Source organism: Grammomys surdaster, unplaced genomic scaffold (genome assembly GCF_004785775.1).
Source record: "Grammomys surdaster isolate TR1022 unplaced genomic scaffold, NIH_TR_1.0 251, whole genome shotgun sequence".
Lineage (NCBI taxonomy): Eukaryota > Metazoa > Chordata > Mammalia > Rodentia > Muridae > Grammomys > Grammomys surdaster.
Window position 1 is genome coordinate 570,497 of NW_021604692.1, and position 23,132 is coordinate 593,628.

General features: G+C 42.6%; 1 protein-coding gene and 1 non-coding gene across 2 annotated transcripts in view; one reads left to right on the forward strand and one right to left on the reverse strand.

Annotated features, from left to right (window-relative positions):
- The window catches only part of Abhd12 (abhydrolase domain containing 12), a 68,670-nt gene that overhangs the window by 26,964 nt on the left and 18,574 nt on the right, over positions 1 to 23,132 (reverse strand). The gene's annotated exons all lie outside the window — the stretch shown is intronic.
- Positions 21,312 to 21,451, forward strand: LOC114627294. The gene has a single exon (XR_003712352.1). It is a non-coding gene; the product is annotated as a small nucleolar RNA SNORA48 (small nucleolar RNA).

Below are 23,132 nucleotides of genomic sequence, written 5' to 3' on the forward strand. Positions count from 1 at the left end.
TCTTATGTAAGCTGTTTCAAAACATAAAGAAGAAAAGGCTCAGTAATAGACCATGAAGTCCTGGTCTGATCCCAATGGAAAACAGGCTATTGGTTTCACTGTGTGGAGGAAGCATCACTCTTAAAATACATGAAAATGATGAAAATGGTGTTTGCATGCAGCCGTGGGTTTTCTATGGTTTTGACACATCTGTTTAGTCTGAGGATCCATCAGGTTTGTCCATTCACTCACTGGTGGGCACTGATATAGTTTTAGTTTGGGGACCCTGTGAATGAGGCTGCCAGGAACACTTAAGTCTTTGTATGGATATGCTTTCTCTCTCATGAGGCGTAAGATCTCAGCAATGCCTTCCAGCAGAATAAAAGATGAGTGAACAGACTGTGGGAGGGGCCTAGAGTGAAGAATATTTCCATTGCTCCAAAATTCCCTCATAGCCCTCAGTCAGCCTCCCTCTGACCTCAGCCCAGTATCAATGTTGCGATTTCCTGTCCTACAGTTTTGCCTTTTCTAGACTTCAGATAAATAGTCAAAATGTTTATTTTGGGGCCATCTTACTAACTTGGCATAGTGCTTTTGGGTTCATCTCTGCTGCTACACGTACATGTCAGCAGTCCAATGTATGTTTTAAAACTCACCTTAGGTGTGATTTAGAAATCGCCCGGAAATGAGTAATTGGTTCAGTGAGCCTCAGACTGACATACTAAGTGAGGAATGCTAACTGAGATGCTAAGTGATACAGCGGTTCCCCAGGTGCACCGCAGGCTCATGTGTCCCCAAGATCCTGCAGAGGGCCAATGAGAGCACTAATTTTCCTAACAGTGACCTGACATGTGCCCCTTTCTTTCCTATCTAGATAAGTACAATGGAAGTTTCTAGATGCTGCACCTCATGTGGTACTGGCAAGCTTGAAAGCACGAGAGAGCAGGAGCCACCTGGCTTCTGGGCAGTCTGACTCTTTAGAAAGTTGTGAGAACATGGAGCCAATGAAACGAGTCAGTAAACAAAGGTGGTTGGTGCCATGCTTAAGGACCTGAACTTGATCTCTTGAACCACGCAGAAAAAGAGACCTACTTCAAGTTGTTCTCCGAGTCCCCACATGTGCTCAAAAAACAGATAGATGTAATTTTACAAAAGAAATCTGGGAAAATATGAATGTCCTCACTGAAACTGCTTATGTTAAAAAAATAAAGTTTTTTAAATAACTAATGCTACTTAGAGTAGCATGCAATGAGCTTATGATTATTGATGTATAAATTAATGTACTTTCTTCAACCTCCTGGGTGCTAGGATTATAGCCAGAAACCATAATGATCAGACATTCCTTTAGCTATAATTGTAATCACTGCCAGTACTGCTGGTTACAGTGAATCTCCACAGTGAGCAGCCTGTCCTTAGCAGCTGGGAGACATGAAGCCTGCCCTCAAGGCTCAGGGCTTCAGCACGAAGAGAATACATCTCTTCCTTCAAGACCCTGAATGGGACCCGGAGTCCTCTTAGAGGTCCATGTCTCTCCAAACTTCGTCTACCCAAGTCCAAGGTCACAATTTTCCCCCCATAAACTGTGTAACCATTCAATGTGTTTTGGGGTTTTCGTTGTTGTTGTTGTTTTATATTTTTTTTATTTTCTTTTTTTTTTGTATATGAGTACACTGTAACTGTTTGCAGATGACTGAAGAGGACATTGGATCCCATTACAGATGGTTGTGAGCCACCATGCGGTTGCTGGGAATTGATCCAAGGACCCCTGGAAGAGCAGTCAGTGCTCTTAACTGCTGAGCCAACTCTCTAGCACCTCAATTGTTTTTTTAAAGTTACTTAGTGCACAGACAGGACTCACAGGCCATGAAACAAAAGGGAACTGTAAAAGAAATGCAATGACTAGATTTTCCATGGGCGCCAGAACTGAACCATTAGGTAATTCTACTTGCACAGCACTATTTATGGTAATAGTAGTGGTGATGGTACAATGTCTATCTTCACTGAAATGATGGTGGGATTGCATTAGTATCTGTGTGTGTGTCTGTCCGTCTGTCTCTTATATACACACACTCTCTCCCTATCAGGAATACAATCAATGTACTTAATGAGGAATATCTAAAACACTCTAGGGATTTGCATTGCTATCCCTGCCCCGGGCTTGATTTTTGTAACACAAAGTGGAAGATGCCACTTTGTGGGGAAGGTGAGAGAAAGAACGTTGGATTGCTTGTATATTGTATCTTACTGCCTGGAGAACTACTCGGTAACTTTGTAAAATGGTGGTTGAAGGAGCTGTGTCCTGCAGTTGGGGGAAGATAAAACAGGCAGGTCGGCTCAGTGGGTAAAGGTCTTTGCTGCCAAGCCTGAGTATGACCTTAGTTGGCTCCCACATGGTGGAAGGAGAGAACCAAACCCTACATGTTGTTTTCTGACCACACAAGTGTCACACACACACACACACACACACACTGGATAAATAATGAAATCCAGGAAATAAAGTAGAAAAACATATATAGCATAAGCAAGAACTTGAGGTGGGGAGAATGCAACACGCAGACACTAACAATAAAACACTTAGTGAAAGAGGAATACAGGAGGAAAGTACTCCCCCTTGACATGGGGGAGCTCATAACCATGCCAAAACCACCAATCTAAACAAATAGAACTTCAGAGTGAAACTCCAGTTACAACAAGATACTCACTGCCATCAGCATGACTTAACATTATCCTACATGTGCATGTTAAAACAGCTAAGCAAGGGAAACACAAATTATAACCCTTCAACTAAAAGGATAAAAATAATTGATAGTTTATAAACAAAATATTCAAGCTTTGGATGTAGCTCAGTGGTAGAGCACTCACCCATCACAAGTGAGGCTCTGAGTTTAATTTCTAGTACTACAAAAATTAAATCAACCAAAAAATCATAAAAATTAAAAAGTCAAAGAGAAAGTAATTTGTTGCCCAATAAGTTCCAACAGCTTTCTCACATATCAGGACTTACAAATTAAAATATATATACTGGAGGCTAAGAATACAATTCAGTGGTACAGACTTGCCCAGCACATGGAGGGACCCAACACTGTAAAATAACAAGGAGGAAGAGGAGGAGGAGGAGGAGGAGGAGGAGGAAGAGGAAGAGGAAGAGGAGGAAGAAGAGGAGGAGGAGGAAGAAGAGGAAGAGGAAAAGGAGGATCAAACCATAACAAAAATATCTTCAAGAATCATAACGAGAAATGAAGAAAGCCTCTGGTCTTGTATACAGTTTATGTAGAATGTGACCTCAGCTATTTGGAAGTCTGAAGTAAGGAGAATCCTAAGTCCCATGTCTGCAGAGGCTGTAGAATAAATGAGGCTACTCTGAACAACTCAGTGAAATTCTGTCTCAAAAAGAAAAGATTGCACATTTCAAAATGCCTTTTTTTTTCTCTGATACTATAATAAATGGAATTATTTATCTTCATTTTGGCACTGTTTATTATTATAATGCTAGGAGATTAAATTTTGGTATACTACTAAAATCCTGCATTCTTGCTGGCCTTGTCTATGATTGCTGAGAGTTTGGTTTTAGGTGTGTGTGTGTGTTTTATTCATTTGTTTATTGAAGTGGGTTTGGCATAATGCTGCATGTGTTATAATGTTAATTCTGGTCCCCAAAACTGCTTAGAGTGTCTGCATGTAAGACACTGAGGGACCCTGCTCCCAGCCGATTCCTATTGGTAAATAAAGATGCCAGCAGCCAATGGCTGGGCAAGACAGACAGAGGTAGGACTTCTAGGATTCCCAGGCTTAGGAGAGAGAGGAGGAGAAGCAGAATCACTATGAGAGGGGCTTAGGACAGACTAGCCATGTAAGAATTCAGGTAAGCGGCTCTAGTGGGTCTATTGGGTCTGGAGTAGCAGAGATGAAATGTAGATTTTAAAGATGTTAACTCCAGGATGCTGGAGGGGAATGTTTGATAGCCCTAGGAAGGATTAGAAGTGCTCAACCATTACGTTAGTCAAGGCATACTAAAATTAACTGGTTGGTGTGTGTGTGTGTGTGTGTGTGTGTGTGTGTGTGTGTATCTATGTGTCTGTCTTTCATTCATGAATCCAGATAGCTCTTGGGCGGATGTGTGGGTACAACCTGTACGGAGCACAGAGCAGGTTAACTAACTACTGCTTCAATTTATTTCGGTAAATTAATTAGGAACTTCAGGATATAAGATTATCTTGTCTGGGTATGGTGGCTCACAACTCAGCACTAGGGAGGTTGAAAGAGAGGATCACCAAAGGTTAGAGGTCAACCTGAGCTGCAGGATGAGTTCTAGGACAGCCTGGGTTATGGAATGAGACCCTACCTCAAAAGAAAAAGAAAAAAAACTAGGCTGGGCATGTTGGCATACACCTTTAACCCCAACATGAGAGGCAGAGGCAGTGGATCTCTGAGTTTAAGGCCAGATTTGTCTACAGAGTGAGTTCTAGGACAGCCAGGGCTACACAGAGAAACAATGTCTTTAAAAAATACAATAAAAAACATGCAAAGGATTATGTCGTCTGCAAACAGAGTTAAATTTTACTTCTCGCTCTCTAACTTGGATATTATTTATTTCTGCCTTAACTACCCTGACTTGAACCTTTGTACAATGTTGACTAGGAGTGGAGATACTAGACATTCTTGATTCTGACCTTAGGAGAAAAGTATTCGGTATTTTATCATTTGAGTCTGAAGTCAGATGTGGGTTTCCTCACGTTTGTGTGTGTGTATGTGTGTGAAGGTGCATATAGAGGCCAGAGGAACACTTCAGTCATGCTCCTCAGATGTCCTCTATCATTATTTTGGGACAGTCTCGCACTCACCTGCCAAGCTGATGGGGCTGGTGGGCCAGCAAGCCCCAGAAATCACCTTGTCTCTGCCTCCCTAGTGAGTGCTAAGACTACCATGTCTGCTACTTTTTTAAAAAAATTTATTTATTTATTTTTACTTATTCACTTTATATCCTGCTCACTGATCCATTCCTGGCCCTTCCTTCTCCTTGTCTTTCTCCCCTGAGCAGGTGGGGACCCCTCTGGGTATCACCCTACCCTAGCACTTCAAGTCTCTGCTTCCTCTTCCACTGAGTCTAGACAAGGGAGCCCAGGTAGTAGAACATATCCCATCTACTGGCAACTGTTTTTGGGATAGCCTCCATTCCAGCTGTTCAGGATTCACATGAAGGTCAAGCTAGACATCTGCTACAACATAGATGTCCCTCAAATGAAGAGTGGATAAAGAAAATATGGTACAGCTATACAATGGAATACTATTCCACTATTAAAAACCAAGACATCATGAATTTTGCAAGCAAATGGATGGAACTTGAGAATATCATCCTGAGTGGGGTACTCAGACCCAAAAGGACATGTGTGGTATGTACCACCTTATAAGTGGATATTAGCCATAAAATACAGGTACTATGTTATATTAAACAGACCTAAAGAAGCTAAACAGGAAGGAAAGTCCAAGTGAGGAAGCTTGAATCTCACTTAGAAGGGGTAATAGTCATAAGAGGCAGATGGAGAGTTGGGAGTGAGGGGACATGGGGAGAGAGGAGATTATTCAGGATCAGGTGTGGGGAAGAACCAGAGAGATGGCTAGATAGCCATGAAAATGAATGGAAATCTGCTACTTCTTAAAGATCTATTTATTGATTTATTCATGTGTGTGTGCTTGTGTATACAGGTGTCACACAGGTGCCATGGAGGCCAGCAGAGGGTGCAGGATGCCCTAGAGCTGGAGTTACAAGCAGTTGTGAGTTGCTTGGCATGGGTGCTGGGAACTGAACATAGGTCCTCACCAAGAGTGCTAAGTGCCCTAAACCACATTACTCTAGCCCTATGCCTGCTCTTTTCCATGTGGATTCTAAGCATCAAGCTCAGGTCCTCATGCTTGCAAAGCATGCACTTTATTGACTGAATTATCTTCCCAGCCCCACATGGGTTTTAAAGGATATTTTCCTATTTTGAATTGGTTTGAATGTTTTTATCATGAGGAGTATTGGAATTTTTTTAAATGCTTTTTCTCTGTATCTACTGAGATGACTGTATAATTTTTGTAGTTTATTAATATGGTGACTTTCATTAGTTACTTTTAGATATCAAACTTATCTTCAGGATAAAATCTCACTTGTTTAAGATATATAGATACTTTTTACTGTGTTGCTGGATTTGACTTGCCAGTATTATGTTGAGGATTCTATATTTGCAGTATGAGAGGCATCACCTGTAGTTTTACTGTGAAATGCTATCCAGTATTACTATCAGGATAACATTTAGAAAGTTCTTTAAGTAGAGTATGTTCCCTCGATGTTTACTATATGTAAGAGTTTGTGAAGGCAAGTTGTTAGTTTGTCTTCAAAGATTTGGTAACACTTTCCTGTGAGGCTACCTGGTCTTTCCCCTTTCTTTGTAAATTCTAAATTATTAAGCCATCTCCATGCTGGCCACAGGTCTGCTTAGAGTGTGTCTCTCATTGATCTATGACAGAGCCCTCATGGTTCTAGGAAGTTGTCTATTTCTCCCCTCCCTGTTATCTATTTTAGGCACACAACTGTTCATGGTGTTCCTCCATGACCATGTTTTTTTTGTTTGTTTGTTTTTTTGTTTTTGTTTTTTTTTAAAAACTTCTGTATAGTTAGAAGTCATTTCTTTACTTTTATTTCTGATTTTATTTCTAAGCCCCCAGTGTGTATGTATGTGTGTGTGTGAGAGAAAGACAGACACACAGAGACAGAGACACAGAGAGAGAATCTAGCTACAAGTCATAATTTTATCCTTTCAAAGAATTAATTTTTGACATTATTGATTTTTCTCTCTTATAATCTCTTTCATTAATTTCTGCACTAGCCTTCATTTTGGTTACTTTATTTTTATTCTCTTCCTTAATGGGTCTTAATGATGAAGGTTACCTTGTTTGACGTCTCTTTCAGAAAGATAAAGCTATTTCCCACCATGCACTGCTTTAGCTATGTCCATAAATTCTGGTTTGTCTACAGGTGATGTCTCTCATTCTCCTCAGTGTTGTGTAATTTCCCTGTGACTTCCTCTTTGAAATACTGCTTTTAAGTAGTCTGTTCCCATGAAATTATTAATGATCTGTATTATAAGGGATGTCATTTGACTATATAAAATGCAGGTTGCTATCACAGACATTGAGAAAAGTATCAAACCCCCTCCCCTCACTGATAGAAATGCACTGAATTGACCTAGTGATTCTGCACAGGGCTTCCTAAATGACTTGTTCCTATGAGCTTTGTCCTAGGGTCCTAAAGCCACTTTGAAACAGCTTCACAGAGACAAGGTCTCAAGGAGCAAAATCTCCCTCTGACCTACCACTCCCCTTCCACCTGTTTCTTTTTCATCACAAGGCAAACCACATACACCACAATTTTTCTTCCTCAAGTCATATAAGGCAAACTATTGTCTCCTCTGACCTTCCATAAAACTCTTATTTCAGATGGGGTCCTGCCGAAATCAACAACCCAAAAAGCTGACACATAGGCCTTCTAGGGTTCTCCTTTTTGTTCAGTCTTGTTTCTATGTGGTTGTCCATGTTCCAATTATGCCTATGGCATAAGAAGAAAATAGGAAGCCACTGGGAAGCTGGACAGTTGATCTCATGGACTTGTGGGAAGGTGAACAAGAACTCAGCCTCTGCATGGAGAAGCGAAACTCTGTGGAGACGGAAGGCCCTGCACTTGGAACCTTTCAGACCCTGTCCCATGTATTTCTTCATTTTGTTCATTATTTGTATCCTTGACACACTTTCTCATATGGCTGAGGTACAGCTCAGTAGATAGAGTATGAACCTCAGTTCCAACCTCAGTAACACACACACACACACACACACACACACACACACACACACACACACACACCTTTAGAAATAAAGTGGTCAGTGAGTACCGCAGGGTTAGGCTTCCCTGGTTAGTTCTATTGATCTCTGCTACTGCACCTGAGGCTTCAGACTGCACTTCCTTTGGGGTCCTCAAATTCCCTTTAAGTAGCTAGATATCAATAAATACCAGAGCTTTCAAATCATCTATCAACCCAACTATCTGATGGGAGTGGTCACTATCTATCTGATCAGCTTCTAGAGGATAGCACTAAGTTTCCCAAACCCTTTCTTTCCTAGATGTATTATCTCAGTCACTGCAACTCCACTGGCTCTATCTGTCAGTTACCTGACCTCAGAGAGACTGCAATGCCATAGACCCCAAGAAACCAAGACCACTAGACTAGTGTGCTCCCTGACAAAGGCAGGGAGTGAAAAGTGACAGAGCCTACCCAGAGGCTACAGAGAGGCAGATACAATTTGATTTTCCCCAAGCCTCACTGCCATTGCCCCTTTAGACAAACCCATCATGCCAAGCTGACAGTTCCTGCTCTGGTAATGTCTACATCTACTGTTCTTCAGAGGCACTAGTAGCTTGAGATTGCAGAGATCACCAAATAATACAGAGGGTTGGGGGAGGCTACCTCTCCAAGCAAGTGGTAGGTAGGTAGCAGCAACTTCATTCTGAGGACACCTGTACCTGCCTACCTATCAAGAATTCTGCTACAGTGCTTTCTATCTAAGATCCTCCAGGGCATGCTTTGAGCCAAGTGGTTTCGGGTAAATTCAAGACTGTTTCTGATATACCTAATAGCCTGTGCACCAGTGAGTCTTCTGGAGAATTGCTGGGCCATGGCCAGAGCTGTCCCTGTTTGAGGTCATGGAAGGATGATCTTGGAAGGATAGCATACTGTACTCTTCTACTTTTAAGGTCAGAGGTGGCAAGTGAGTTGCTTTGATTAAGGAAACATGAGCAGAAAGGTCCATCCTGAGAGATGAAGAAAGAATGTGTAGAGGTGTGAGGGGTCAATGGCCTGGATCCTCAGTGACCACAACAAAAACAGCTGGAGCATAGCAGGACTAAGTGACATGCTCCAGAGGCCTTGGTTCTTCGGCAAAACCTAAGTCTGCACTATCGTGTTTCCTTAAGCTGTCTTCTCCTTGGGGCTCCACCTGGAGTCTTATCGGCTCCTTTCTCCTTCCCAACACCTGCTCTGCCCCACAGTTCCCATCTTGCAAACACTGCTTGCCCAAGTGCCTCGTAGTATTTTGGTACTTCCCTCCCTGTTCATTTGCAGTCTGTACCAAGTCTTCTGGCACCTGCTTCAATCCTTTTACCTTTAGTAGCCTCAATTACTCCCTCTCAATTCAGACCAGCAACATTTCTTGCTCTGACTAACCATCTCCCTGACACCACACAAAATCTGTTAACTAATTACATTGCTAGGGATAGACTCCAAGGTGTCACACATACTTAGCAAGTATTTTTGCCATGAGCCACACTCCTACTCCTAAAACCTTTTCTCCTTTTTGTTGTGCTGTGAACCCCAGGCTAGCTTTGAATCTGTGATCCCCCAAGTTCCATCTCCAAAGTGTGGGGATCGCAGACTTGTGCTATTCTGGTAGTGTCAATTGTCAACTTGACAGAATGTAGAATCACACCTCTACTATGCCTGTGGGGGATTACCTTGATTGAGGTGGGAAGATCAACTGTGCTGGTTAGTTTTTGTTCCAAACTTGAGTCATTTGGGGAAGAGTGAAACTTACTTAAGAAGAGGCCTTTATCAGATTGGGGTATTTTCTTAATTAGTGATTGATGGAAGAGGGTCCAGCTCATTGTGGACGGTACCACCCCTGAGCAGCTAGTCCTGGGTTGTATAAGAAAGCAAGTAAAGCAAGTCATAAGAGGCAAGCCAGTAAGGACCATCCCTCCATGGCCTCTGCTTTAGTTCTTGCCTCCAGGTTTCTTCCTTGACTTCCCTCAATGATGGACTGTGATGGGGGAAAAGTAAGTAAAACAGAACAAACCTTTTTGCTTTAGCTTATGTTCAGCACAGCAATAGAAAGCAAACCAATAGACCAACTCAGTGCAGATGGGACCATCCCTGCGTGGGAACCTGGATTTTATGAATGGAGAAGGGAAACTGAGCAGCGGCATGTATTACTTACTCTCTGCTTCTTGACTATGGATGCAATATAACCGGTTACTTTAAGTGTCTGCTGCCTTGAATTCCCCAACATGATGGAGCGTATCCTTGAACTGTGAGCCAGAACAAACTCTCTGTCACCTAAGTTCCTTTTAACAGAGTATTTTATTACAGCTATTAGGAAAAGTATTACAGTAGTTAGGAAAGTAACTATCATGCCAGGTAATCACTTATCATTATTCACATGTATTAGTAACTTTTTAAAAAGCACGTAATTTCATTACATACACAATTCCTAAATTATATACAAGTATGACCAGTCTGCATGTTTAGGTGGGTTAACTTCTAAATATGAATGTAATTAGAAGGCCTAACAGTTCCTTCCTGGGCATAATGACTATGTACTGGATGGTCTACTTTGGAGACCAATGTTCTGCTCTTCTGGAGAGACCTCCATCTGCAAGCCTCTGCCTCACACCTGATTTGCTCTAGTGCCATATTCTACTGTGTAGCCAGAGAAACCTTTTTAACATGTGACTGGCCATGCAGGTGCCCTCCCGAGCATCTCTGAGATCCCTGCTGATGCTCCACTCAGCACGTCCTCAGGCCTCAGTCCTCGAGATCCTTCAGTTCCTCACACACTCTGTGTTTCCCCATCTGGAGCTTCCAGCCCTGACCTCAGGAAGGTCTGCCTCACTGACGCTTATGCAGTCTTCCTGGGACTCTGGTCTAATTTGGCATTTCTTTCCCTTCCACAGTCTGTAAGGGAATAGTTAAATATATAATTTCTATATGTCTTTCCATGATATACAATGTTGTTGACACTGTCACCAGCACCTAGCACTTGGGCGCTCAAGAAATACTGCTTATGAAATTAATAACTTGCTGGGCGGTGGTGGCGCATACCTTTAATCCCATCACTTGGGAGGCAGAGGCAGGCAGATTTCTGGGATTTCTGAGTTCAAGACTAGCCTGGTCTACAGAGTGAATTCCAGGATTCCAGGATAGCCAGAGCTATACAGAGAAATCCTGTCTTGAAAAAAAAAAAAAAAGAAAGAAAAAAAGAAAAAAAAGAAAAAAGAAAAAAAGAAATTAATAACTTAACAAAGGCAGACGTCTACAGTTTCTATCAAGAATCTTCTGATCAGGTAAAAAGTGAATTCAGCAGGACAACTTTTTTTGGAGGTGGTGCCGAGCATCAGACCCAAGGCCTTCAGGTTCCCAGGCTAGCACTCTACCGCCATCTCCATAGTCCGCCAGCTCTAGACATCAAGCTCTTAGAACAGCTTGGACCAGCAATGTTTTCACGGAAAGTTATCATCTATAAAAGTTTGCAAGGTTCAAGTGAAATAAATGTTATGTAGCATATGTATCTAAGGAAAGTGTCACATAAAGTTTACATTTTCATCCATAAACAGTCATGTAGTGTTACTAGCTGATGAAGGTGGAAGGGAAGTGGTGCATTTAAAGATCCCAGGACAAAAAAAAAAAAAAAAAAAAAAATAAAAAAAAAAACGAGGGGTTGGGGATTTGGCTCAGTGGTAGAGTGTTTTGCCTAGCAAACAAGGTCCTGGGTTCGGTCCTCAGCACTGGGGGGAAAAAAAAGACAAAATAAAGATCCCAGGCAAACAGATAAAATCTTCATAACCTTGTCACAATCACCTTCACAACAGTGTTACAATCGTAAATATTCATACTCTGACTCACCAAATCTCACATTACCCAAAATAATAAGACACTTTTTGAAAAAGGAACAGATTGAACACTAGAAAATTGCTAATAATAGCAAAAAGTACCGAGAAAAGCCAGATCCGTAGGAAGTTGATTAAATAAATTATGAACTCATGTATTATGAAAATGCTGGGTATATATCATACAGGTTCTTCACAAAAAGAAGTGTAATTATTCTTTTAAAATTTCCCTGATGTCATGATGGGCAGCCACGGGTTCCACTTGTTCATCCAACAGCCACTTCATATATGTGCGCAATGGTGTCCTGAAGGCATGCTAACAGTCCTGTATCATCTCCAGTCTACTTTTTTATTGGTTATTTTATTTATTGACATTTCAAATGTTATCCCCCTTCCCAGTTTCCCCTCCACAAGCCCCTCTCCCCTCTCCCCTCCTTCTATGAGGGTGCTCTCCCACCTGCCTGCCCACTCTTGCCTCAGCGTCCTAGCATTCCCCTACCCTAGGTCTGTGGAGGCTCCAGCCTACATTTAATTCCCTTCTTTTGCTTCTGCATACGCAGTCTGGACCAGGACCCATACGCCTGTCTTCATACGGGTTAAAACACAGTAAGGAGCAGGACAAGGCCACAGAGGAGAAAATCCCACACAGAGCAAGCATTATCAGAAGTAGCAAGAGTCTTGGTGAAGCACACAGGGTGGCATTCAGGCCACATGTGGTCCCTTTGTCCACAACAGATCACTCTTACTCCATTGTGTCTTTCAGTCAGACAGCATTAAGGCAACCCAGTAGTACAGAGAAGGCCAGAGTCAAACAAGGAAGACATGTGCTATATAAATGTTAAAAACAATGTCATCTCTATATGAAGACTCAAGCACAAACACAGCACACAGTGTGGTGAAGACACGTTTTGAAAAAGGAACAGACTGAACACTAGAAAATTGCTAGTAATAGCAAACTGTAGCTGTCTTCAGACACCCCATAAGAGGGCATCAGATCTCATTAAGGATGGTCATGAGCCACCATGTGGTTGCTGGGATTTGAACTCATGACCTCTGGAAGGGTAGTCAGTGCTCTTAACCGCTGAGCCATCTCACCAGCCCCATAGTCACTTTCATAATCAGAAAAACCTAACAAGTTTTGGAAGAATACTGATTTCCATATGCTACTTTTTTAAAAGAAAATTATTTTTACACAATTTCTTCTTTTCTTTTTAGTTTTTCCAAGACATGGTTTTGCTGTATAGTCTTGGTTGTCTTGGAACTTGCTCTGGATCCAGACCTGTCTCAAACTCACAGAAATTTGCCTGCCTCTGCCTCCCAAGTACTAGGATTAAAGGGGTGTGAGTGCCACCACTGTCTGTTACACAAGTAATTTTTGATGCAAAAATAAATTCTTGATATATTGTTAAGTGAAAAACACTATAAGTTGGTATATTCAATAGGATATCCCTGTGGCTGGGAGTACAATGCTTGCTGTCCAAGAATGGTGATCTAAGTTTGATCCTAAAAATCCACATTAAAAAAGTTACAGTGTAACGGCATGCATTTATAACCTCAGTGCTAGTGAGTCAAAGACTTGCAGATCCCTGGAGCTTGATGGTCAGCTTAGCCTAATCACAGTACTTCAGGCCATGAAAAGCCCTATCTCAAAACAATAAAGTGGACAGCTCCTGAGGAACAACACTCAAAGCAGATACAAACATGCGCGCGCGCGCGCGCACACACACACACACACACACACACGCACAAGTATACACTAAATAAATATATAAAAATACACTGAATAAATTTAACTTTAAAAATACTTGAACAGAAAATTTTACATACAAGTTTAAAGATGACAGAACAGTACAAAATTTAAAGATATAAAACCTTAAGTACCAGTAATGAGAGAAGAAGCATCAATTACACTTGGAAGCTAGGGAATAGAAGGACTCCAGGGAATTAAGCCAACACACCTAAAAGGCCCTGAATTAGCATGTGAGCACAGGAGCTGGTGGCATGAGGTTTGCAGAAGTTGCTTGAGTTGAGACAAGAATCATGACAATTTCACACCACACAGACAGACACACCCGATTCCTATTTCATAGAACAGAGTGGAGTCACAGTCCTCGTCTACCAGAACACTGAGTTTATTAATTCAAAAGGATAAAAGAAAGGTTTGAAACATAGAGTTCCAGACATACTAAAAACATAGAAAATGTGTCAACTGTGAGCTAAGGAGCCCGGGGAGGAGCACAATGGAAGAGGGGCATGCTGGGGGGAGTATGAAGGTAGCAGAAGTAGGGAGTGGGGTATAGATGATGAAAGATACATTGTAAAAGGCTGGGTAGTAGTGGTGCATGCCTTTAATCCCAGCACTTAGAGGGCAGAGGCAGGTGGATTTCTGAAGCCAGCCAGGTCTGAAAGCTAGTTCTAGGACATCCAGGGCTACAAAGAAACCCTGTCTCAAAAAACAAAACACCAAAAACCAAAATAAACCCAAACCAAACAGAGATAAACAAAAATATACTATGAAAGTATCAAAAATTAAAAAATATTATTTTTATAAATGTTATATAAAAATATTTTTCTACATACATATTATTTCTTAGCAAAGTTTATTTTAATAAAATTTCATTTAGTGTCTGTTCTTAATTTTGTGTATTTCTGTCCTACCACTGTGAAATACAGCTTGTATTGTTACTCAGCTATGCAAAATATAAGGATGCAAAATGAATTGTGTAAGGAGCTTCACACACCTAAAAGAACTGCATTATGCACCAGTGTGTTAAAAAGACACAAAGGAAAGAGATTTAGGGAGTGGTGACTGCTGGGCAAGATCCCACCCAGCTAAGCTTACTGTCTGTGCTTACAAAAGTGGGCAGATCTCTGAATTCATTTGCAATGTTAAAAATGTTGTCTCTTTCTAAGAAGAAGGCGGCTGGGTTATGGAATAGTGATCACTAGGAATGACTGAATTGATAAGTAAATAAATGACTGGGCCTTGCTCTGCAAGAGCTGAGCTATCTGGAGGAGCTGTCTGGAGATCTCCAGCTATCTGGATGGTCTCGAGCAGAACACAGGCTGTCAGCTTGAACCTCAAAACTGACTGAGTCACTGTTTTTCTCTGCTCTCAAACACCCTTTCTCTCAGGAATGCCACCTCCAAGCTGAGGCTGAACCTTGGCACCTGAGCTGCCTGTCATCTCCCCAATGCTGTAGTTACAAATGTTTACCCTCACACCCAGCTTTGGTTCTGTGGGATGTAAAGTGAATGAATGAATGAATGAATGAATGAATGAATGAATGAATGAAAAGAAAGTGGAATGTCTGCCATGGTATTCATCATCTGATGACTCTTAGATACTTGAAAAGTATTTGTTAAGTGAATGAAAATTCAAGTAAAGAAACAGGACTTTAGAATTCTTTTCACCTCGGTATAAAATGTTATTCTAAATGTTCTAGACGTTATGGGAAGTATTAGTCCAAGAATTGGAAGGATATATCAGTCAGTAAAGTGTTTACCTTTTAAACATGAGAACCCTCTGTCTAATGTTTGGCTGTGGGTCTCTGCATTAGTTTTGGTTAACTCTGCTGGGTGGAGCCTCTCGGGACAGTTATGCTAGCTAGGCTCCTGTCTGCAAGCATAATAGAAAATCATTAAAAGTGTCAGGGATTGGTTCTTGCCCATGGGATGGGTCTCAATTTGGGCCCAAAGTTATTATTGGTTGGCATTCCCTCCATTCCACTTTTTACTACAATGCTGGCTGGCAAAACAGGAGTCTTTGATCAAAATTTAACTTTACACGTTGTAGATGTAACCGACACTTGTCAATTAGACTTTAGATACAAAGGGCACCCCCAGAATACTAGCGTCTGCATTGTGTCACCCACTTGAGAATCCCTATGTCTTGGTCTTCCTTGGGCTGAGAATGGAGCAGAAAAAGTTCCCTTCCCTTGTGCACAAGGAAGGCCTGGAAGCCAGGATGAATTGTACATCCTGCCCACTTCCCGTCAAGGCCAGTCTAGGACTACTGAAACAGCTCTTGAGATCACTGGTGTGCTTGTGGTTTTCTTTAAATAAAACAGCTGGGTTTGGTAATCCCAGCACTTGGGAGGCTGGAGCAGGGGGAGTCCCAGAAATTCAAGGTCAGCCTAAACCACACAGACAATTCCAAGCCAGTCTGGGATACAGAGTAACACCTTGTCTCCAAATAAATAAATAAATAAATAAATAAATAAATAAATAAATAAATGGGGGGCATGGAGGGAGGAAGGGAGGAAGAATAACAGAATTTTATAAGGTGTAGACTGGTAATTTGTACTCATAGGACAGAGTTTATTTTGTGACATTTTTTGTTACCCAAACATAGGTACTCAGTAAAGATGACATGCTAAAATACAAGTTAAATAACTGAGCTCCATTTTTACTGTGTTATTGTAGTTGTTTGTGACAGAGTCTTGCTGTGTAGACCCCTCCCAAGCTGACTAAGAATTCCCTATGTGGACCAGAATGGCCTCAAATTTGAACCATTTCTTCTGCCTTTGGTCTCCTGAACTCTAGGATTATAGGTGTGAGCTGCCATGCTTGGGGTTTTCACTGTATCACCAGCAAAGAATGAGGAAAACGAACAATACCAAGCTGGGCGCAATAATGAACACAGGAGGCCGTGACAGTAAAATTTCAAAAGCCCCTAATTTCAAAAACATGCTGGGCCAAGGAGCAACTATACTGGAATTATTCTCAGAACAAAAGATTATTGACCATACCAAAAGTTACCATCCTCCCACCTGCAGTGGGGAGCTATCCTTGGACCCAGCATTCTACAATGAAGAACAGACCAAGGGGCTGAAAGATGACTCATCAGTTAAAGAGCACTCACTAGCTTCTCTCCCAGGTTTCAGGTTCAATTCTCAGCACCCACATGGCAGCTCCCAACCACACACAACCTGAGTAACATGAGCTCAAACACCTTCTTCTGGTCTCTAAGGGCACCAGATGTGCATTGGTGAATATATTGGTGAATATATATTGGTGAAAATAGTAATAAAAGAACTGATCAAACAAGAAACCAGAGACTGAGTGCTTGCTTCAAATACATACAACCCTGAGTACACTCCTCAGCAATGTATAAACTGGTACAGTAGGTAGCACACATCTATAATCCAAGCACTGGAAATGTAGAGACAAGAGGATCCCTAGAGTTCACTGTCTGGATAGTCTACCACAATGCATGAGCTCCATATACATTGAGACTATGCAATGCCCATAATTGACCTGTAAGTCCCACCTGGCCAGGAACCAGGTAACTTCCTGGAATGCTAGAAATTGTAGTTCTTGGAAATGACAAAGCCTCATGGGAAAGTACAGTGGCCTATAGGTTTGTCCTTTTAAGTCCCTGCCACACTTTGGCTCCATTCTCAGCTGGGAAATTCTGGGACTTCTCAGCTGGGGAATGGTCCTGATCAAAGTTCACCTCTTGGTCAGTATTTAATATTTAATAAAACTTGCTTTAAATTTGTTTCAAAATGGTGGAGTTAGGTTTTTTGGTGAATGGCAGGATTAACAACTACCTCAAGAAAATATAGTGTGGGACTAGCAAAATGGCTCAGTGGGTAAAGGCTTATGCCACCAAGCCCGAGTACTTAAGTTTAATCCCAGGAAAACATGGTGGAACATGGATTGTCCTCTGGTTTCTAAAGACATGCCGTGGTACAGGCCTCTGCCCACCCACAAAATAAATAAGTATAAAAAAGATGGAAAGCAACTGAGGAAGACACCTGACATTGGCCTCTGGCCTCCACATGCAAACACATAATACGCATGTGCCCCAACACACACACACTAACATAAAAGCTCAGATGCTCCCTGCCTGGAGGGTTCAAAGCCAGCATAAATACGTGAGACCAGGCCACAAAACAAAACAACAAAAACCCTCACCAAACACAGTCATCCCTACATGACAGGAGGCTGTAATTTGGTACAAGAATCTTCCAGGGAAAACAGTATATAAATGCAGGGGGGAAAAAAGGGAAGTTGTAAAAAACATGAAATGAAAAGTAAAATTCACCTCCCATCACATGATGCTAAACAAGCTGATACTAATATCCTGGTATAGCGGTACTATGCTTTTTAAAGCTCAATGCCCTATTACTTTTTATAAAGTTGGGCTCTATGCACATGCTCTAAATAAATCCTCCCTCTTAAAGGGAGCATACTACACAGCATAAATGTTTTCTTCCTTTTTTTTTTTAACATTCTATAACATTATCCAGGAATTTTTCTATATCAACCCATATGGCTTTCTTGCTCTTCTACCTCAATAGACCAACAAGACAAACACTGAAAAAGCATTCTTCCACTCTGAGCAATAACGTTGTTTTGAGCAAACTCCACCACAATGGATCACTCTATACATACATAGTTTTGTGCACGCAGGTATAGGCAGGTCTAGGACAGTCCTAAACGAAAACTCTTAGATCAAAATCTTTATCTGTAATTACAAAGTGATTACCCTCCCAAACCCTTGCTTCCCTCAAAAGCAAAGCAGTTGCCAAAGTTGTCAGTCTGATGGGTGGAAACGGCCATCTTGGTGAACTTTGGGCATTCTATAATTAAGAATCAAAAGCAGAGCTAGGGTGTAGCTCACTGGTAGAGCAACTGCCTATCCACTTTTGAGACCCTGGGCTGTATCCTACGTATGAGGGGAGGGAGGAATTTAGCAAGGAGAAGAAACAAAATGTACTTGAGTGTCCTTTCATGTGCTGAGTTGATTTTGGTTTTTAATTAGGTCCTTCGCACAATACAATATCCATTGCAATTTGATCTTCCTTCTTCTCAGTTACTAGAAGCTTTAAAAATTAAGAGACTTCTTTATTTTACTTTATGAGAGTTTTGCCAGCATGTATCATATGCATCGCATGCCTTGTAGGTCAGAAGTGGTGATCAGATCCCCCTGGAACTGCTCTTAACTGCCAAACCATCTATCCCAATTCTTGGGAGCTCTTTTTTAGAGCAGTTAGTTCCTTGTAACTATTCATTTTTTATGATTCCATGCATGATGTAAGGATTCTTATGTCTAAAGTCCAGTTTAAGTGGAGCATGTTGACCCACGCCTACAATCCCAGCACTTGGGAGGAAGCTGAAGCAGAAGGATCACACGTTCAAAAGCTTGCACTCCCTGCCCCACCCCCTGAAAAGTGAAAAGTAAAAAAAAACATGTAAACATGAACACTTTGGGGTAGACTGGCTTAATGTAGCACAAACGAGAAGAGCTGAGGTGAGTTTGCACCTTTCCTCATGTAGGTGGTGTGGGCTCTGGTTTGTAGTTATGGGGACTTCCTCACAAAGCCTTTGAACATGTTTTATGGTGCTATTCCTGAAACTGCTTTAGCTTCCGAAACAGCTTGGATAGAATCCACAGGGAAAAAAAGACAGGTCAGTGTTCTCATTTGGAATATATTAATCAGTGTATATACCTCAACATCATAATGAAGACTGCTATGCTGTTTAATGAACATATATTAATAACATTTTCATAACTGAAAAGGCCTCTCATATCAAAATTATAAAAAATTTTCATTCATCTTTTCTTCCAATATTTTTTAACTTAATTAACTCCGTTCCATTTGTATATTAAAAACAACAAACACACACTGGAGAGATGGCTCAGTGGTTAAGAGCACTGACTGTTCTTCCAGAGGTCCTGAGCAACCACATGGCGGACAACCATCTGTAATGGGATCCAATGACCTCTTCTGCTGTGTCTGAAGACAGCGACAGTATACTCACATACATGAAACAAATAAATAAATCTTAAAAAAATAACAACAACAAACATGCACACAAACAAACAAACCAGGATCCCACTGTGTAGTCCTGGCTATCCTGGAAATCACTGAGATCAGCCTAACTTAACAAAAACAAACCACTAAATGAATGAATCCAAAGCTGAAGTTGCAATTACCTGGTAGACTGCATGACTAGCATTGAACTAGCTTGCTCAAGGACCTGGGCTTGATCTCTAGAACCAGGAAAAACAGTTTAGCCTTCTCCTGGATTACTCACTCGACCTTTATCCTACACTAATTTACAGAAGGGATCTATCTGATCTCCTGCCCTGGCTCACTTCCTGTTACTCATCTGAGGTATGGACCCAGCCTACCTACCACCTTCATCTGCAGAGGGTCTTGCTACTCTGGAAGTCTTAGCCTCAGAGAATCAACTTGGAACTGCTCTAGAAAATCATCCAGAGGGACTAGGCAGTTTATCACTCTGATCTCAGCTACTCAAGAATAGTGTACCCTAACATCTGTTGAGTCTTTCCTTTTCTGCTCAAATGTCCTCCTTGATTCTGCATTTTCCCCTACGTGTCCTTTTAGGTAATTTTAAAATTGCTTTTAAAAATCTTTTATTTTGTCTAACAACCACTGGCTTATACATATGAAACCCACATATTCCTGTCTACTGGGTTTTCTTGGTTAGGTTTGTTTTTGAGGTGGGGTCTCACTCTACTGTCCAGCTGGGCTTAGAGCTCATTACAAAGCTCAGTCCTGAACCCATGTCAATCCTCCTGCTTTGCCCTGACTGCTGGGGTCACAGGCATGCTGAGTAATAATTTTATCTCCTTAATACAGAATGGCATGCTCACCCAGAGATGGCTTGCCACTGTCATCAGGGGGGAGTAGCCAAAACTGGTGTTTTCTGTGACCATCTTTTACATTTCAGAAATCCTAGATGGGTTAACAGATGGGGTAAACAAACTACAGAACTTGATTCTTACAGGCCAATGATATGAATGTGTTGACTCTTACTTAGTACAGCCAGCAAGGAAGGAAGCATAGATCATGCTCCCATAGTGGAGAAGTGGTAAATGAACTCAGTGCTATCAAATGGCATGTCCAGGTCTGTCCTCTATTTGGTAATGAGCTCACATCCCTGCCCATTCTTTCCATTCCACTGAATCCTTATTTGGAATGAAAAAAACATAGTCAGAAAAACACAAAAAAACACAAAGGAAACATGACCTTACTTTCTCCATGGTGTTTCAGATTACCTGGACAAGGCTTACAAACACCAACAGCCAATAGGAATAAAACAGAATCCTACCACAGACTAGACTAAAGTTAGATATTTTCCTTCAAACTCATGCAAAAGTACTGTAATGTTTACTTAGCCTTAAAAACAGCTTTACTGCCAGGCAGTGGTGGTACACACCTTTAATCCCAGCACTTGGGAAGCAGGGGCAGGTGGATTTCTGAGTTCGAGGCCAGCCTGGTCTACAGAGTGAGTTCCAGGACAGCCAAGGCTACACAGAGAAACTCTGTCTTGAACCCCCACTCCCCGCAAAAAAAAAACCAGCTTTACTGAGATATAATTGACACACTAACTACGTAAAGTGTATAATCTGCTAAGTTTGAGCTTAAATTCCATCACCAAAGTAAAGATAACCAAGAGGCCTGTCTGTAGTCCTTTTTCCAGCCCCTCTCATGCTTCCCTCTCAACCCCTCCAACTTTGAATGTCTGTGGCTCTAACTTTCTGTCACTAGAGATGACTTTGAATCTTTGTGTCTTCACACAGCATATTTGAGGATCCATGCTGTTCACCACCTGTTGGCCCTGTCAATACTAATTTTTCTCTTTTAAAAACCTAATTTCACCCCCTCGCAATGGGCAAAGAGACACCTTGGTGGTGGTGATGTTACATCAGTCAGGGGCAGAGCAGATGGCAGTCCTTTGTTCATCCTAGCCTGATGCCTGGCTTGATAGCCAAAGCTGTCTCATGCCTAGGACTCATAAAAATCAATCAAATAAAGTCAAATCCAGGCAGTGCAGCACATGAGAAGGAAGGCATACAAAGATCTGTGGACCGACATGCCACACATAGACCTGCCTTCCAGCTCGGCACAGGCAGGCCATAGACACCAGCTTGCCACCACGCACACAGCACAGATGGAAGATATTGCCCAGGGGCCCACCAGCTATGTGAGCCACCACAATGTGTGAGTATGTGGTGGTCAGATGAAAGAGAAATGGAACAGCTTGAGAATTGTGAAGAGAGACGGAACTGGAGACAAAAGGGTAGAGAGGAGTAGCCTTTTATGAGTGGCCAGACCCACCTCCTGAGGCCATGGTGAGGTCCCAGTCTGAGTCTAAGGCTACATAGTGGAAAGAGTCAGTGTCAATGTCTGTGGCTCTATTACCACTAGAGAACATGGGGATGTCCCTGGTTGGGGCAGATGCTAGGAAACACATGGTTGTCCAGGGGCTGTGAATAACTGTCCCTGCCCTCTACTGGATTCAGTGTTCAGGATAGCTGGCCCCATTTCTCATCAGCAGCACTCAGGAGAGCAGGCCCTGTGTCTAGTACAGGCAGCACAGAGGAGCTGGTCTTGGTGAAGGGGTCTGGGTGAGCCAATCCTGAGGGCATGAGTGTGGGAGATCTGATCCTGCCACATATCTTCCGTGGGGTGGCATGGGCACAGAAGTGATGTGCCCCCTACCCGCCTCTTGCCACCACCAGGAGTCAGGAAAGCTGCCCACAGGGTCATGAGTTTGGGAGAGTTAGCCTTGCATCTTGCCTGGACAGCATAGCAGAAACGATCCTGGTGGCAGGGGTGCATGTGAGCCAGCTCGGAGAGAGAGCATCTGCCATCAGGTGGTGTGGGTTTAGGGATGATGCCTTGACCGTCACCACCTGGGTCAGAAGAGCCGAGCCCTGCCCCTCCCCAGCTGCAGCACCCAGGAGAAGGGGCCCTGCACCTTGCTTGGGCAGCACAGAGGGGGTGCAGGTGAGCTGGCTCGAAAGGAGGGAGCATGGGAGAGCTGGCTCTGCCATGAGGTAGCCTGGGCCGGGGGAGAGATGTCCTTTGCCCCCTTGCCCCTTGCCACTTGAGGCAGTTGGAAGAAGTGACCCTGGAATCATGAGAGCAGGTGAGCTGGCCCTGCCCTTCTCTGGTAGGAGCACTCATGCAAAATGGACCCTGGGCAGCACTGTAGGGATGGTCTTGGTTGAAGGGGAATGGGTGAGCCAGCCCAAAGGGTGAGGGCAAAGGAAAGCTGGCCCCATCACTCATCTGCCATGAGGTGGCATAGGTGCAGAGGTGAAGTCCTCCCCCACTCACCCCTCACCACCTGCAGCTAGAACTGACCCTGTCTGAGGTCATGAGGGTCAGGGAGCTGGCTCTGTAGCACTTGGAAGAACACAGCCCTGCACCTTGCCTGGGCAATAGAGTAGAGCTGGTGCTGATGGTGAAGACACGGGTGAGCCAGCTCCAAGGGTGTGAGAGCAGGAGAGCTGCCTCAGCCCCTCACAGGCTGCAGCACTTGGGGGAGTGGGCCCCACACCTTGACTGGGCAGTACAGTGGAGCTGGCTCTGGTGGTGTGGGTGTGGGTGAGCAAACCCCAAGGACATGGAAGCAGGAGAGTGGCTCCTACCAATTACAGCATAGGGTGGCCATAGATTTTTTTCTATGCTTT